General features: G+C 39.0%; 1 pseudogene; it reads left to right on the plus strand.

Moving 5' to 3' along the window:
• The first annotated feature begins 9,702 nt into the window (after positions 1-9,702).
• Positions 9,703-11,695, plus strand: LOC126618093 (dehydration-responsive element-binding protein 1B-like; annotated as a pseudogene).
• Positions 11,696-17,832: the final 6,137 nt, after the last annotated feature.

Genomic DNA, 17,832 nt, shown 5'->3' on the forward strand with positions numbered 1-17,832 from the left:
TCTTTCTGTTTTCTTGAATGGTTGATGAACAAACACTGCACTCCGGCACCCCAGAGCCTACTTTATTTTACATCTTCTTCAATATAACAATCCCTAACATCGCATAATGTAGGACAGTACTTTTTTAAGAATTTGACATTGATGGGATGTTTCTGCCAATTTCCTCCGATGTCTACCAAGTAGTATCCTCCCTTGTCTAATACTTGGCTAACAATGAAATGACCTTCCCATGTCGGGCTCTATTTCCCAAAGCCCCTAAACTGAGCTCCTAGAGGGATGACTTCCTTCCATACTAAATCTTTTTCCTTAAAAGACTTCAGCTTTACCTTTTTGTTATAAGTTCGGGCAACAACTCTTTTCCCTTCTTGAATCTGGTTTAAGGCCTCAATTCGAGCTACATCTAAGTCTTCAATCCCTTGACACATGGCTTCTATGTACTCTTCACTGTGTAACCCAAATTGATTTTGAATTCTGACAGAACTTACATTGATTTCCATGGGAAGAACCGCATTTTGCCTGAAAGTCAAAGCATAAGGAGTTATCCCTGTTCCTGCCCTCTTAGAGGTTCGGTATGCCCATAAAGTATTCCCTAGCTTTTCATGCCACCTTTCTAGACTATCTATCACCATTCTTTTAATAATGTTTATCAAAATCTTGTTGTTAGCCTCTGCCTGGCCATTTGACTGAGGGTAGTAAGGACTGGACTGGACCATCTTTATTTTATATTTGTTTGCAAATTCTTCAACTTCTTTTGAAATAAAAAATGGCCCACGATCCGTGACTATAGTTTCGGGCACCCCAAACCTGTGCAGAATCTTGGTCTCAATAAATTTCTTGACTGCAGCTGAGGTTATGGTCTTTACAGCCGAGGCGTCTACCTATTTGGTAAAGTAATCCATCGCCACAATTATGAAAGTATGCCCTTTGCTAGAAGCTAGATAAATATGCCTAATGAAGTCCATTGCCCACCATCTGAAGGGCCAAGGCTTGACCACTGGATTTAAAGGTACTGAAGGCACATGTTTGAGGGGTCCATGCCTTTGATATTCTTCACAGCCTCGAGCATAGGACTTGCAATCTTTTTCTATGTCGGGCCAGAAATACCCATACCTCCTAAGTAACCACCTCATCTTCGTTCCAGCTTGATGTGCCCCGCATATTCCTTCATGTACTTTGGCCATTACTCTCATAGATTCCTCTTGGCCTAGGCATTTCAATAATAGCCCATCTGGAGTTTTCCTTAGCAGGTTCTTCACTCATAAGACATACTTAGTTGCTTGCTATCTATTATTCTCTTGTGGGTGAAGAAGGATATTTTAAATGATGAATGATAGGCGATCTCCAGTCTTTCATCTCGGTTTTTAGAACCATTACATCTAGACTAAATCCCTTTTCTAGGATAGAAGGAAGATTTCTTCTTTGAATTTCAACATCTACTCCATATTTCCTTTCCTGGATTGGTACTCCTGAGGCAACTTGTGCCATCTCGTTGGTCGCCAGATTGGATCCCCTAGGGACATGATTAACTGATATATTTGAATCCTAGTAGCTCAACAATTGCGTGGCCGCCAAATAATACCCAGCCATGGTGATATGTCTGCACTTGTATTCTTTATTTAGCTGGTTTATCACTAACTCTGAATCACCAAACACCTCTACCTCCATTGCCCCCAGATCTATCAAGATTTCCAAGCCAATTATTAAGGCTTCATATTCTGCCCGATTGTTAGTGCTCCCTTGGTAATATAGAAGGAACGAGTAATAATGGTGAACCCCTTGGGGATTTATGATGATAATCCTAGCTCCAAAAGCCTTCTGAGTGCAAGAATCATCAAAATACAGCATCCAAGGAGTAATTCATAGGCCAGTAACTCTTTTTATTTCTTGTTGAACCCACTCTTCTTTGCCCGAGATGCCCTTGCCTGGTGGGATCCAAACACTAGTCACCTCCAGGGTCCCCTGGATATTAATAATCTCATCTTGAGACTCTTGATGCTCTGTCAAGAAGTCGACAATTACTTAGCCCTTGACCGCCATTTGGGGTACATATTAAAAGCTGAACTCTGATAATGCTAGAATCCACTTCCCAATCCTTCCTGTTAGCATTGGTTTTGACAACATATACTTTATCACATCTGTTTTGGCAATGATGTGCACGTGACAAGGTAACATGTAATGCCTCAACTTACTAGCAGTGAAATACAGAGCTATGCACAATCTTTCTACTAGGGAGTATCTTGTTTCTACCTCAGTCAGAATTCTACTGAGGTAGTACACCGCCTGTTCTTTCCCGCCTTCATTGTTTTGGGCTAGTAAACTCCCGATTGATTTCTCTGAAGCAGAGATATATAGTTTCAAGGGTTTTCCTCTTTGAGGTGGTACCAACACTGGTGGAGAAGTCAAATAGGCTTTGATGCTGTCAAAAGCCTTTTGGTGTGGTGGTCCCCACTCAAAATTTTCTTTATCTTTCAGTCTCAGCAGAGGAGTCAGCAGCTGGATCTTGCCCGCTAAATTGATAATGAATCTCCTTAAGAAATTAATTTTGCCTAGCAACCTCTGAAGTTGCACCATGTTAATGGGCGAAGTGACTCCATTATTGCCCGAGACTTGTTTTTGTCCACTTTTACACCTATTTGATGAACCAGGAATCCCAAGAAGTTGCCCGCTCTCACTCCAAACACGCACTTCTTTGGATTCATTTTTAGTTTATGGATCCTCAACCTTGTCAAAGCTTGTCTGAGGTCTATCAGATGCTGCTCTTCTGTTTTGGATTTCACCACGATGTCATCGATGTACACCTCCATGTTCTGGCCAATCAAATTATGAAAGATGGCATTCATTTCCCTTTGATAGGTTTCACCAGCATTCTTGAGCCCGAATGGCATGACTAGGTATTCATATGATCCCACATGCCTGAAACACCTAAAAGTTGTTTTGTGTATATCTTCTTGGGCCATCTTTATCTGATTATACCAGCATTTCCATCCATAAAATATAAGACTTTGTGTTTTGCCACTGCATCTATGGATAGATCAGCCATGGGCATGGGATATTCATCTTTTGGTGTAGCGCCATTAATATTTCTGTAATCAACACAACATCGTACTGGTTTTGTTATGGCTTTTAAAACGGGTACAATGTTGGCCAACCACTCCACATATTTGGCAGGTCTAATAAATCCAGCTTTTACTAGTCTTTCAATTTCTTCTTTAACATTTTCTTCTATTTCTTTTGACATCATTCGTGGCGCTTGTTTAACAGGTTTATGTCCCTCATTGATGGGCATTCTGTGTTCCACCAAGGTTGAATCTAAACCTGGCATCTCAGTATAATGCTAAGCAAAACAATCTTTAAATTCTTACAGAAGACAGACAATCTTTGCCCGATCATTAGTCTTTAACAAGCCACTGATTTGTATAGGTCTTGGATCTCCTTTTGTCCCCAAATCAATGACTTCCAAAAGATCTTGAACTTCTGGTAGTGGCTTGTCAAGCTCTGCGCATAAAAATTCAACTAACTCCGGGCTTTCGGGCAAGTCGTCTGGCCCATCGAAGTCATATATGCACTCAGCCATTCGTATAGCCGCATCCAATTCTTTTCCACAAAGCTCTTCTCTGCTTTTATCCTGGCTGGTTGGAGTTTCTAGCTGCCATTCCTGCTCTTCTTTTTCTAAGAGCTCAATTTCTTGCTTTCTTCCTCTCTCATACACCAACAATTTTTTTATCAAGGACTTGACTGCCATTACCTAATCCTTTCTCTTTTGTTCTGTCATTGATGGCGTTGGGATGTTGGGATGATGCAGGGTCTATCCTATTCCTCTACAGTGAGGAGCATTCCTTGTTCTAAGAGTTTTTGGGCCGTCACCTTGGTAAGGCGGTCGTTCTTATCTGCTCCTGAACACTGCAGAATTCCTACATTGGGATTGTAGAAACTTGCCTCCGCAACGTTGATGGTAGGGAGAAATGGTCGTGATTCGGCCTCCATCATCCCCCAAAAGCCTGGTCCTTCCGTCTCTGGCTAATGGTAAACAGCAACTTGCTGATGTAGAGTGGAGGGTATGGCGAGACTTTGATGTATCTAGTCCCTTCCGAGTAATGCTCTATAGGTGGAAGTGCAATCCACCACAAAGAATGCCAACATGATTTGTTTGGATCCTAAGTCCACTTCTAAGGGCAATATCCCATGAGTTTTGGTGATAGCGCCCGAGAAGCTCGAAACCGTGAGGTCCGTGGGAATGAGATCTTCTACACCTTTCCCCCATCTTCTTCATTTGCTTGGCTGGTAGTACGTTAACAACTGCTCCACCATCAATCAAAACCCTTTTAAAGGGCACCCCATCCAAATGAGCTACGACATATATTGGCTTAAGATGGTTAGCTAGTAACATGTTTGGGCGGCTGAACACTATTTTATCTGTATAGATCCTTAATGGACTATCTTTGGATGTCTCGGATGATTCAATTTTTCCCAACTCTCCATTTCTAGCTACTTTAACACTGATATGGGCCATCATTGGCTCTGCTGTCAAATAGTCACCTTCCATAGTGGCGGGCTGATCAGGCTCGGCACCAAACATGACGGATAACACATACATCATGTTGATATGAAAATTGCTAGGCTCTGGAAAGTCTTATTTCTTGCTCCCGATTTGGCCCATAAACTCATCTAACCAGGCAATCGCATCTTTTGGGAGCAGTGGTTCTAATACCCCTTCCTGTTGATTTATGCCTGAATCTAGTATCTACTTTGGCACTTCGTCGAAATGATCCACTAATGATATAGAAGGGAGTCTCTTTTCGGGTGAAATAGTTCCAAAACAAATAGGTTCTGTCCTCCATCCGGGAGTTGGCATCATTATCATATCTTCTTGAGCTCTCCTCAAGATCTTGTACTTCCCAGAGTGTAGGCTTTTTGGTACATGGTTTCCTTCGCCTTCTGTTTTGCTATTAGCCCTCTCTACCTCTTTTTTACTCCTCTAGTGGAACTTACTACTTCCCCCAGATGATGTTTTTTCAAACTTTTGATTCTTAGAGGCTTCAGACGTCGCGGGAGTCTTTAAAGAGTTCATGTAGGCTTTGTGCTGCCTCTGGACCCTTCTAATAATGGAGGCTCCCATTTGTTTGGCGGGTTGCCCATTTTTCCCGACCATGTACCATTTTCGCCCGAGATGGGCAGGATTATCTTTTTTGACAGGATTTGTTATCCTATCATTCCTTTTGACTTCTCTTCCTGTATGGCCATATTGAGGATGCCCTATCTCCTTCTTTTTTGGACCTTTGGCCTCCTTGCCTTCCGCCTCCTCAGAAGCTTCATGATTGCGAAACACTTCTGATAAAGCTCTAGGTTGGGAATCCTCTTCCAACCGCTGAAAAACACTTCGGGAAGTATCTCTTCCTGCTGTCCGCCTAGCTTTCTTGCGGGCTTCTTTTCTTTCTTCTTCTTATTTCCTCCTGATCAGCTCATGATCAATGAGGACTCCTGCTGGCAGTATTTCAAGCTCACACTCGCATTAGCATCTACTGCACATAACCATCCTTTTGATTATAGCTGCTTTTGGATGTTCAGGCAAGTTGATCACCCCTTTTGTGGATTTGTCAGTCGGCCTTTCTTCTTCTGTCTCTCTTGCAACCTTTCCATTCCCCTTCTCGACCCATGCTAAATTAATCATATTTACGGGGGCCTCTGAAAAGGAATCTGCATGCTTGTCCACTATTGCTTCGACTTGCCCCTGATCTTTCTGTAAGAATATTAATGGGCTAGATGGGTTTTTTACCAAGGTCATTTCTTCATCTAGCTGGCTGGCCTCAAGCTTTTTTCTTTCTTCTTCCCCATCATCTTTTTCCCCAAGTAGAGGTAAAGATATGAGAATAGTTGGTCCCATAACCAAGTCTGTTTTCCTTCTGAAGCATGCGAAGGCGTTTTCCAATCTTTGCAACATTTGCAACAAGGTAGTTTGCAAGCCTTCATTAATTATTTTTTCTAGAACAGCCAGCCTTTTTAAATCTTCAGGTATTTTTGACATATTTCTTTGACAAGTAAGATTTGATCAAGAGATCTCATCAGGCGTGCAAAACTATGTTCGTTTAGAGGAATTTCTGATGGGGACGTTTCTTGGCCGACAAGCACACAGCTCCCCAAGAGGTTGGCGCCGGTTGATATTGTTGGTCGGGCTTCTGCTTATTGGCGGGCTGTAAGAGAATGACAAAGTTAATTCTGAAAGGTGCCTTTGTGGGGCCTTAGGTGTAGGCCTTGAGGCTCACAATCAAAATTAACTTTAGGTGTTCAGGCGTGCCACTACCATCTTTAGCATGACAGATGTAAAACAGATGTTTAGTTTAATTGTATATGCCCGAAAGACCAAGTTAGCTATGAAAGGTGCCTTTGTAGGGCCTTAGGTGTAGGCCTTGAGGCTCGCAATCAAAACTAACCAAGTACTCGAACATATAGTGGTTGATTCATTATTGCAGAAATATTACAACTGTTATACTTTAATCACTCGAGCCCGAAGAGCAAAACGAACCCAGATAGGTGCCTTTATAAGGCCTTAAGTATAGGCCTTGAGGCTTCCCATCAGAATTAATTCTATACTCAAACGTTCTGTGGCAATCATAATATAACAGAAGTAAAACTAAGAAATAGGCTGATTACTTGCGCCCCAAGTAACTTCGGACTTCTTGTTATCAAGGATTGTTGTGGATGGGTTAAGCCCACATAAAGTTCTTTTTTATGCCTTGAGACCAAGGACTTTTGATTGATAAATCTTTTATGCCCGAAAGGTTAGAACTTAGATTTAGTCAAACTATGAGTGCAGATTCCAACTTTATCTTTTGCATGGTTGGGCACCATTAAACCGACCAGATCCAAAAACCAAGAAGCCTTTTAATCATAACCTTACTAGAAATAACTTGGATACAGAAGGAAGTATACATCATATTACTAGATTTATGAATGAAAAGACAAAACAAACAGGGTCGGGCAAGGTTTCACCTTGTTGGGCAAGGCTGATCGTCTTGCAACTTCCTCTCTTTGTGATTTATAAAGGGTTTGAGTGCTAGAATGGGAAATTGAGAGATGAGTTTACATGAGGGGATTGATACTACAGCAAGATTCAGAAAGGTAGCAGAGCTTTTACAAAGGCTTTTGGTGAAGGTTGATCCTGAAAATGATGAAGGCTTGGTACTGACTACAGCTTCGTATGCAAATCTGACTTGAGCAGAGTTTGTGTATTTGTTTGTTTGATTGAGTGTCCCTATCTCTGATTTCTCTTTCCCTTTTTATAGATGATTTGGCTTGGCTGCCTGCAGCATCGATCTTGCCTAAATGCGGCTAAAGGGTAGTGACTCATCAGCTTTTTACTTGTACTGCCATTGTAAAGTACTTTTGGGCTGATTAGCTGGCTAATCTACACCACTTGACTTCTAGGTAGGTGAGCAAGTGACTCAAGTGATCTGCACTTAGTCGGGAAAAGGGCTTCTTCCGCCTTCTGGGCTTCGACTGAGCCTTGGGCTTCCTTCCTTCTAGACCTTCTTCTGGGCTAACTTCTTTTTGAGCCCAAAGTTCCAGTTTTAACCCAAACAAAGATTTTGAACCAATTTTAGAGAATCGACATCGTTACTGAGGGTCCTAAGAATCTCAACGACGCTCAGCAAACTTCTTCATTTTTTTACCATTTATTGTTGCTGGTTCGAGCCTTGAGCTTCTAAATCCCTTCTCTACTGAAGTTGAAAATTTGCGACACAGCAGCTCATCGAAGTTGAATGTGACTTCAGGACCTCCTACCGGAAATTGAACCACCGCCAGAGAGATTAGAATCAAGTTCCGAGTTCCGGCTGAAGTCCGACTGCGTTGTGATTGTCAATTTCTTGTATTTATAATTTTCGTTTGGTGATAGTCAATGATGATGACGATGCTCGACAGAGGTCTGCAAAGGTGTAGAAAAATCAATACCAATATTTACTGCGTTTTCACGGAAAATGATACTCCACCGGCCCTCCTTCTCTCACCGTCTCTCTCTACCCAAACAAGCGATGCAACCAAATTAATGGCAGAGTCTCTCCATCTGCCTGACCAGGTGCAACTAAAACCCTCAATCTTCATCACCTCCTCTTCCCATAAACCCATCTCATCCCTCACCCAACAATTCACACAAAATCCCCAACCTCTCTATGGATTGCGCAACTAGTGAGATTTTTTCCCCCTTTTTCCTTGTTGGTTTTTGCTCTATTTTTAGAGATATGAAGGTCAATCTTCTAGCATACACAATAATTTCATGGAATCTTTTCTGCAACTTCTGATTTCTGGAGATATGAAGGTTAGTCTTCTAGCAAATTCGGTGACGAAAGGGTAGCGGGGAAGGGTTGGGTTGCGGACGACGGCGAGGTTCCCCGAAAAAGTGAAAAAATAATTGAATTAATTTGTGCCGCAGGATTGTACATCAACGGCCAGGATAAAACCGTCCGCTGGCTCCGCATAAGAAGGATTCGAGTCCGTTGCAAAAGTTCCAGAAAGAGGTGCCATCAGTGACAGCGTGATTTAGGTTATTCTTTAAAACAAATTATATTTAAAATATTTTCCTTCTTAGATTAACATTTCTAAAAAATTCTATTTTCTATGTTAATTTGAAGATTTGAGTAACAGATGTAGAAAATTACAACTAAAATACAAGTTTGTCTATGAGATTTATTTATTTATTTCTTTTTAAATGTATGAGATTTCTGTTATCCGATAATGTAAATATGAAGTGGTTTCCTCCAAGTGGGACAGCAAAAATGGACAACCGCAAAAAATATTGCCGCAAAGAACTTAGCTGGGATCCACAGCACACACTTCGCACGTAACACATCCACATCAAAACGTGCCAATTTCAGTACAAAAAGAAAAAAACAAGTAAATAACGTGTGCGGTTCTTCTTGTGCTTATAGTTTACTCATTAATTTGTAACTACTTATGCTTTATTATAATATTTTTAATGTTTTTCGGTCAAAATGATTTTCAAAATTTGTATAACTCTTCACTTTGATCCTTGAAATTTGAAATCAATAGAAGTGGTTCATGAGATTGTCCACTATCAATCATTTTGGTCATTAAGTGAAAAATTATGTTAAATACGGATCAAAATGACAGAATTATCCTCAATTTAATAAACAATATGCCAAAATAATTTGACTAAAATTGAGAGTATTTTTATTATTTTATAGAGATTTTTCGCAGAATAACTAAAATGATTGATTATGAATAAACTCATGGACCAATTCTATCTATTTCAAATCTCAGGAACCGAAGTAAAAGTTAAGCAAATCTTAAATATCGTTTTAACTTAAAAAACTTATTTTTGAATCTAATTTGCAAGAAATCTTATGAAACCGAGTGCATGTATTCATAATTTCATATGCCGTTGTATCAACTTACGAACGAAATCCGGTACTTTCTTAAAAATCACCATCTTAATTCAGTAAGCTTCCTTCTGCCACCTGTCCCCAGTCTTCATATGGTTAAAGTCAAATCAATCTATATATTCTCCACATTGTGTCTATTTTTGTGTGCGTGTGTTGGGAACTTCGGAACTTGACCATATATGCCAGCAACATTTCCCCACCTGGTGCCGCTCTCCTCCCTCGTGCCCACCCATCTTTCACCCTCACCCGTTGGATTTGAAACCAGGCCAAATCCAAACCGAAGGCCACATTAGGCCCAAAAGTCGAAATGGCAAAACGGTAAATAAAACAAAATCAACCCATTTTTGTGAAGAATGGCAAAAAGGTAGATAAATCAAAATCAACCTAATCTTACTGTAACTTATGAATAGTGCCAAAACCCGTGAATTGCTATTGTGTCCTATGTGGCATATTACTGACTCCCACATCAACAAAAAAGCGTGACGAACAGTTCACACAGTTTGATTTAACGATCAAATTAACAATTTGATTAACTAATATATGAAGTTGTAATTAAAATAAAAGTTTGAATATATAATATATATTTTAAAAATATTGTATGAGATAACAATTGTATTCAAATATATATCAAGAAGTGGTTTCCTCCATGTGAGAGCAAAAAGGGACAACCGGAAAAATGTTACGGCAAGGAACTTACCTGGGATCCACAGCACACACACTTCACACACAACACATCGACATTAAAAGGTGCCACAATTTCAGTAACAAAAAAGAAAAAATGAATAACACGTACAGTTATGATGAATTCGGACCAGTATTTGAGTTTTACTTATTATTTTGTGATTAATGATGTTTTATTGTAATATTTTTAAATTTTAAATTCTCCGTAGTATATTTAAAATAAAATAAAATACGAACTATACTTAGTTGGGTAGGTTTCCTTCTGCCAGCTTCCAACGGTCCTCACAATGTCAAAGTCAAATCATTCTATATATTTTCTCTACATTGTCACACTCTGTTTTTGTGTGTGGGAACACCGGAAGTTGCCTATGTGGGCAACATTTCTCCACGTGGCGTCCTCCTCACTCTCCGTGTGCAACTCGCATGGACCCGGGGCCCACTCAAGACCCTCCCAATCCAAAGCTATAAAAGCCACCTCACTCTCTCCCCAGTTGTCAGCCTGCAACCCCAAAACTTGTGCTAAAACACACTCTCAACTCACAGCTTTCTCCGACGCAGCAGAACAAATGAACACGATCTCCAGACAACTCTCCGATTCCGCCGAAAGGCCCGAATCGAGTTCCGAAAGCGTCACGACTCGAAGCCAGCCGACTTCGTTCTCCGATGAGGAGGTCATTTTGGCGTCCAGCACGCCGAAGAAGCGAGCGGGGAGGAGAGTTTTCAACGAGACAAGGCACCCCGTTTACAGAGGAGTGAGGAGGAGGAACAACGACAAGTGGGTGTGCGAAATGAGAGAACCAAACAAGAAGAAGTCGAGGATATGGCTCGGAACTTATCCAACGGCAGAGATGGCAGCTCGGGCGCATGACGTGGCGGCATTGGCCTTTAGAGGGAGGCTTGCCTGCCTCAATTTTGCAGACTCCGCATGGCGCCTGCCTGTCCCGGCTTCCACTGATTCAGTGGATATCAGGCGGGCGGCCGCGGAGGCTGCAGAGACATTCAGGCCAGCCGAGTTTGGCGGAGTGTCGGAAAGTGGGGATGATGAGAAGGAGAGCAAGAAAATGGAGGGGGAGAAGGATTGTGGATGTGCGGAGCAAAGCGATTGTGGAGGTGCGGAGCAAAGTGGCAGCTCGTTTTACTTGGATGAGGAGGAAATGTTCGCCATGCCAAGGTTGCTTGATAGTATGGCGGAAGGGCTTCTGCTCTCTCCACCTCGCCGTTCAGCTGGTAGCAACATGAACTGGGATGATATGGGAAGCAATGATGATGACGTCAATCTGTGGAGCTTCTCAAAGTAATAGATATTTTATACAGGTCTATTCATCATCCCTAAAGGACACTATGCGTTTATTTTTTGATTTAATTTTTGCCATTAAAAAAAAAATTTCTGTTGTTTATGCGTGTAAAAATAATTATAATTTATATATTGTTGTTTCGTTATATTTTAGTCTAAGGGAAATATCTTGTTTTAGACCTTTAAGGGTATTGATGGTATTAATTAATACACTGTTAGTGTGAGATATTTAGAATCAATATCCATAAAGTTACTAAATTTGGATTGATTGAATATAAAGGTATCTAATTTTGTATGATTGAGATATCTTGCTCTTTTGTGGAAATATCTTGCCCTATTTTAGTATGTGGTGTAGCAGTGAAGTGAGGTACTTCTGTGGTCATAAGGCCTTACACGTGTCAGGTATTGCATGAGTTGACTTGTTTCTTTATTCAGGGTTGAATTGGTGGCCTGGGTGTAACTTGGCCTTCCTTCCTTGTCACCTATTGGTTAATCTGAACGTCGTGGCTCTATGTTTCCTTCATTTTATTTTATTTGGAAGTGTTTTCAAAATAATCAAAAACGTTTTTGTTAAAAATGTTTTTGGAATTGATTCATAGCAAAAACATAAGTGAATTTTGAAAATGCAGTTAGAAGTGTTTTCTACAATTAATTTTTCTTTCAAAACATGCTTCAAGTATTTTTAGAACCTAAAAATATTTACACTCGTAACAATTTCAATCATTTTAAAAGTAGTTCAAACGAATTCTTACTTTAATCGTACGTGCTCATGAGAAACCCGACATTAATCGATTATCATATGAGGAAACACAAGAGAGAGACCCAGGTACTACAAAACTCTACCAGATCCCCAACTTTATTCACACCTGTTGCTGAGGTAGATTATATATTCCACTGCAACACCAAAATGAACGTAGGACACTATAGTCTTACTGTTACAGCGGAAGACAAGCATGGCACCTATAAGGAAGGTATGCGTGTCTTTTCTCTTCTCTGCCTTCGTCTTTTCTCCTTCGTTTCTTCCTCCAAAACAGGCATGCAGCCGTCTCCTTATTTCCCTTCATCGCTTGGAATCTTCCCTTAAATCCCAATTGTTTCGGTTTTGATCTCAGCCCTCCACTTGTCAATTTAGTGAGGAATATGAAGTATAATATTGGGCATAAAAGGGAAGCACGAACTTTCCTACAAAAATGGTCAGAATAGTTCTCTAGCTGTGGTTTAAATCCCCAGCTCAAACGGACTGCACAATTTTGAAATCCGGACAGCAGTCACTAAAACGACCATAATTCATTGGACGAATACCGGATTGACATGATTCTAGCGCCATTTGAAAGAAGACTTCCTTAGCTTTCCATCCATATGTGCTATGCAATCTGGTTTCTCTGGATGCATAAATGGCAGCCTACTGAAGTCGCTTGGCAGAAACTCCCACATTTCAGATTTTCCAAATTTTGTTTCACCTCCGGGTTTTAGGCATCGCTTTGATATCCCGCAATCTTCTTTTGAACGTTCATGGACCATCTTTAAGCTCTCAAAACTCCTCCACTCAGGCTCAAAATTCCTTTCTTTGCATTTAGTCCTACAAAATAAGAAAACTACAAATAAACTACTAAAGGATGAAAACTATTGCAAAGGGTATTTTTAAAAGAAAACTAATGAAAATGGTTTGAAAATTTTCAGTTGTAACGATATGGACAAAATAAAAGGTAAAGTGAATAGTATCAGAATTGACTTTTTAGCATAAAAATATGGTTTTTCGTTAAAATGAACAACACCGAAAGCTTTTTGTTAAAGTTCTTTTTTTTTAAAGCAAGTCATTTATCAGTTGGACGAGGAGGAAATGTTCACCTCACCCTTCGGTGGCCGCCTTTACTGGGATAACATGGATAGCAATGCTGACGTCAGTCTGTGAAGCTTCTCAAATTAATAAGTTGCACTTTGAGTTTATTTTTTCATTCAATTTTTACCACTAGATAAAATAGTAACCGTTGTTTATGCGTGTAAAGATAATTATAATTTATAAAGTTGTTTGCGTTACATTTTAGTTGATCATAAATATCTCACACTAACGTTGTCTTTTATATACCATTAATACCCTTAACGGTCTAAAACAAGATATTTTACATAAAGTTACTAAATTTGGAGTGATTGAATATAAAGGTGTCTAATTTTGTGTGATTGAGATATCTTGTTCTTGTCTGGAATATCTTGCCCTTGTCCTTCCTAGTATGTGGTGTAGTAATGAAATGAGCTTTGCTTTCCTCCATGATACGCATGTGGTCATAATCGTTACACGTGTCAGGTATTGCATGGGATTCGTGCTCACGTGGCCTATAATAATAGAAATGGAAATCACTTTTTACTTGTTTATGCACCAACAACTATAGCTTTTCACTTATATTTACTAAAGGGGTGTGACATCCACACCCTCCCACTTTTGGTACTCTTTCATACATTTCTATTTTGTATGGTTACGGTTAAATCATGTTAACATTTTATACTATTTTTTATAGAGATAATAAGGTAAAAATAAATAATAATATAAAATGTTTATGTGACTTAACCGTGACCACACAAACAGGAGGGTATGGGAGGGCACCAGAAGTGGGAGGGCACCAGAAGTGGGAGGGCACCGGAAGTGGGAGGGCAGACAATCCTTGTCCGATATCCACACACTCCATTTTACTTCTCACACGCCATTCTAATTTTTGGCCGTTGGATCGGATGAATTGAAGAAGATCAACGGATAGAAATTAACAAGGATGTGTGAGAAGTAATATGGGATGTGTGGATAGCACACCCCTTACTAAATTAAGTAAAAAAGAGAAAATTTTCAAGAGAATAACTTCAAAATAGCATAAGAATTTGCTTCCTTAATTTGTTATCAAATAGCAATACATTCACACAAAAACGAGAGCAAGTAACAGATTGTTATATTAATACTCCACATTTTGTTGATTGCACTCACATTTACTTTTTAAATTAAAGTTTATCTTAACACACCCCGTATATTTTCCATTACTACCCTCATACCTCACTCTCATACACCCACAATCATCAGTTTTCCACAAATCAAACTCTTCATCTGTTTCAAACAAAAGAATAACTACATTTTAAATATAAGAAAGATGAATTAAATTGTTGTATAAATTCTCCATTCTACCGTTTGATTTATAGACATCCAAATACCCTTTCAAATTTTCTTGAACAATCACGTTGGATTCCAAACCTGATGCATAAACGTAGTAACTATTCTTGTAAGGTCATATCAGTTTGTATAAATGGCTTTCCCAAGATTTGCAAAAGGAACACATTTGTTCGTTTAAATACTGCCAACGAACGTACATCAATTTATGAAAGATTATAACCAATTCTAAACTCCTTCACTAAAACAGAATTGGTCTTTTACGGTGCACAAAGAGCATCGTAAATGGTTATTTACGACGTGAGCCCCCAAGCAGTAAAAGCTCCTGTCGTAAAAGATGTTTTGTCAAATACGACGTTCTCTAGTAGCCGTGAATAATTTAAGCAAAATACGTCGTAAATGCTCTTTAAAGTGTACCTTGCGCACCTTAATTGGTATTAGATACGGCGTTAATGAAGTGTCGTAATACTATGAAAATAATTATAGCATAACTGTGTGCCGTAATTTATATTTAATATGGCGTTTGTTGAGTGTCGTAGTACTGTGAAAGCAATTACGGCATACGTCGTACATTGTAAACGAAGACTAGCATTAACAATTACTGCTTATTTTGCATACGGTAAGAAATTTGTCACTTGAAATACTTCACTTTTCCTTGAACACCTCCAAACGAAGTCCTTTGAGAGTGAAATACTGCTCCTAATGCTTGAACCACACTAATTGTTATCTCTATCTGCATAGACATAAGCACATGGAGCAAAACAAAATCTATTGTACTGCTATATGTAAAAATACAAATTTAATCTCAAGTAAGAAATGTAATACTTAAAGAAAACCTAATCATTGTCATACAAACTTAAATCTCAAATTATGCCTTCACAGTTTTATTGTTTTACACTCATACATGTATCAAATGACTAAAATATACACATATTATGCCTTTACAGTTTTATTGTTTCCTATAACCTGCATAAAAATCGTATACTTGTAACTAGATAAATTTATGAGTCTCTAACATTTCACGCATGAAGAATTGATGCGGCAAGTAGAAGATTGGATATTTGATCAATGGATATGGTCACTGGCATATGCATTAAGGGGCGGGGGTTAGCTGACCCCCCCCCCTCAAACTTCAGTAAATGTCCAGGGATAACTTGAGTGTTGATCGTCCGAACTTCGGTGAATGTCCATGGATGACTTAGGTGCTGCCCCTTTAAAGGTTGGAATTGTCCTTAATATATGCCCTTCAACTGCTTGATAAAATGCATTAGAAAGGTGTTACCCCTTTACAGTCTAGTCCTAAAATTATTTACCTATGACTTGTTTGTTGGTTGTAATTACAATTGTAGGCAGAAAAAAAATAACCAAGCAAAAGACTATCCAAAAATGCAAAGTAAATGAAATGGTGATCTTAGAGAATAACAAAGCATCATCATTCTTGGACAAACATATTAATGTGATGCAATGATATCCAACATTGTTAGTGTGTTCAAGATAAGTGTGTTTCTTTGTTAAGTATTCATATGAGAGCAGCCTTGGAACATTTTAGTTATCCACGCAAATGAGGCATTAACAGGTGTGCAGTATGCCTTTCCAAATGACTTCAGGCCTACCAAGACTCGATGAAATGACAATATGCATGCTATTTCTGTTAAAAAAAAAATAGTGCACTGCGCGCACTATTCTTATTGACCCCCATAATATTATTTTCTAGATCATATGGTTATCAAATATGATATCCCCAAAAACTCTAAGGTAAGACTCACTGTTTTTTGACCTCTGTTATCAATTTACATCAAAGTTAGTCATTTATCTAGTTTTTGGGTCTTAATATATTACAACTTCAATATCAACAGAAGCACCAACAAATTTCAATTTTTTTTCAGTTCCTTTTGTTCCATTTTCTTCAATCCAATCAACTTTCTTGGGAACTAAAACAAAAGGAGAGAAAGAGAGAGTTCCCAACCTATCTCAACTTCGTCTTTGGAAACTAGGCGCTGGGAACGGATAGAGTTCCCAACTAAGATACTCTAGCTAGTCAAAGGAGATGGATTCAGTTGGTAAGTTAAGAGCTAGTCAAAACAAAATGTTAACTTAGAAATTGATAAAGACTTTTATACTAATAAAATTAAGTATAAACTTTTCCACTAATTACCGCTGCATTTGCAACCTCTTCGTTTAAAAATTCACCAAAGACTTGAATGCTACCTAAAAAATAGTAAAAAGAAATAGAATAAATAAGTGAATATAAATCATACAAAAGGAACTCAATCAAATTATCATTTTTATCCAATTATACAAACTAAACAAAGTACTACACTACTATTATAACAGACTCACAGAGTACCAGGCTAAGCAACAAAGACAATAATTTAGTTAGTGGGCTAAGCCCTAGTGTTATTCTACTACTACAACATACTCACATATTATTTGGATTGCAATATCACTGTAAGTCTGTAACATCTTCATCTCCTTTGCAAAAGTAGAACCTTGCTGAGTACCCCATGTGACCTGGAGGTTCGAGATATGCATACAAAGAAACCCAAGTCACTCTGCAATCCTAACCAGATCACACATACAGAGAGCAAAATTAACAAATCCCCAACAATATAATTAAAACTCTTCAGAATTCTGAAACAGAACCAAGTACGAAACTGAAAATCAAGAGTTTGCACTATAATTCTACAATTATCTATTCCTTATGATGACTTGTAAACTGAAAATCAAAAGTCGTGATTTTGTATTCGATGACAGATAAAAAACAAGCACTAAGTGGTGACTAATTGACAAGGGGTCTTACTGTCAACACTTGAAATAACAAAACCCTAATTTTGCACTCAAATTGCCAAAAATTAAACAAATTATAATTAACATTTGATTCCAGAATTGACCAAATCCAAATCCAAAACCCTAAATTCAAATTCAAATACCTAAATCTAGAAAACCCCAATTTATTTCATTCTTAAATACCTAACTACATACCTTATTTGGAACATAAATGGTGGTCAAGAGTTAGGACCGTCAAGTGCAGGTGGTGGGAGAGAGTCGAGAGTCGACAGGAGATGATGGTGGTACCGTGGTTGGAGACAAGAGAGATATCAAAGCCGCTAGTATTGGGAGATACGAGAGCAAGTCAGCAAGACTTCGACAGACATGGACGAATGGAGGAGCTCCGCTGGGAATGGGAGATACGAATCTGAGAGAGTGAAAATCGAGAGAGATACTGCGTGAGAGAGGTAGAGAGAGACAGACAGGACCTGGGATATGTGTGGTAAATGAAAGGTGTAGATTGAATATGATGATTTGGATCTGAAATC

The sequence above is a fragment of the Malus sylvestris genome, chromosome 4 (genome assembly GCF_916048215.2).
Source record: "Malus sylvestris chromosome 4, drMalSylv7.2, whole genome shotgun sequence".
In the NCBI taxonomy this organism is placed as follows: domain Eukaryota; kingdom Viridiplantae; phylum Streptophyta; class Magnoliopsida; order Rosales; family Rosaceae; genus Malus; species Malus sylvestris.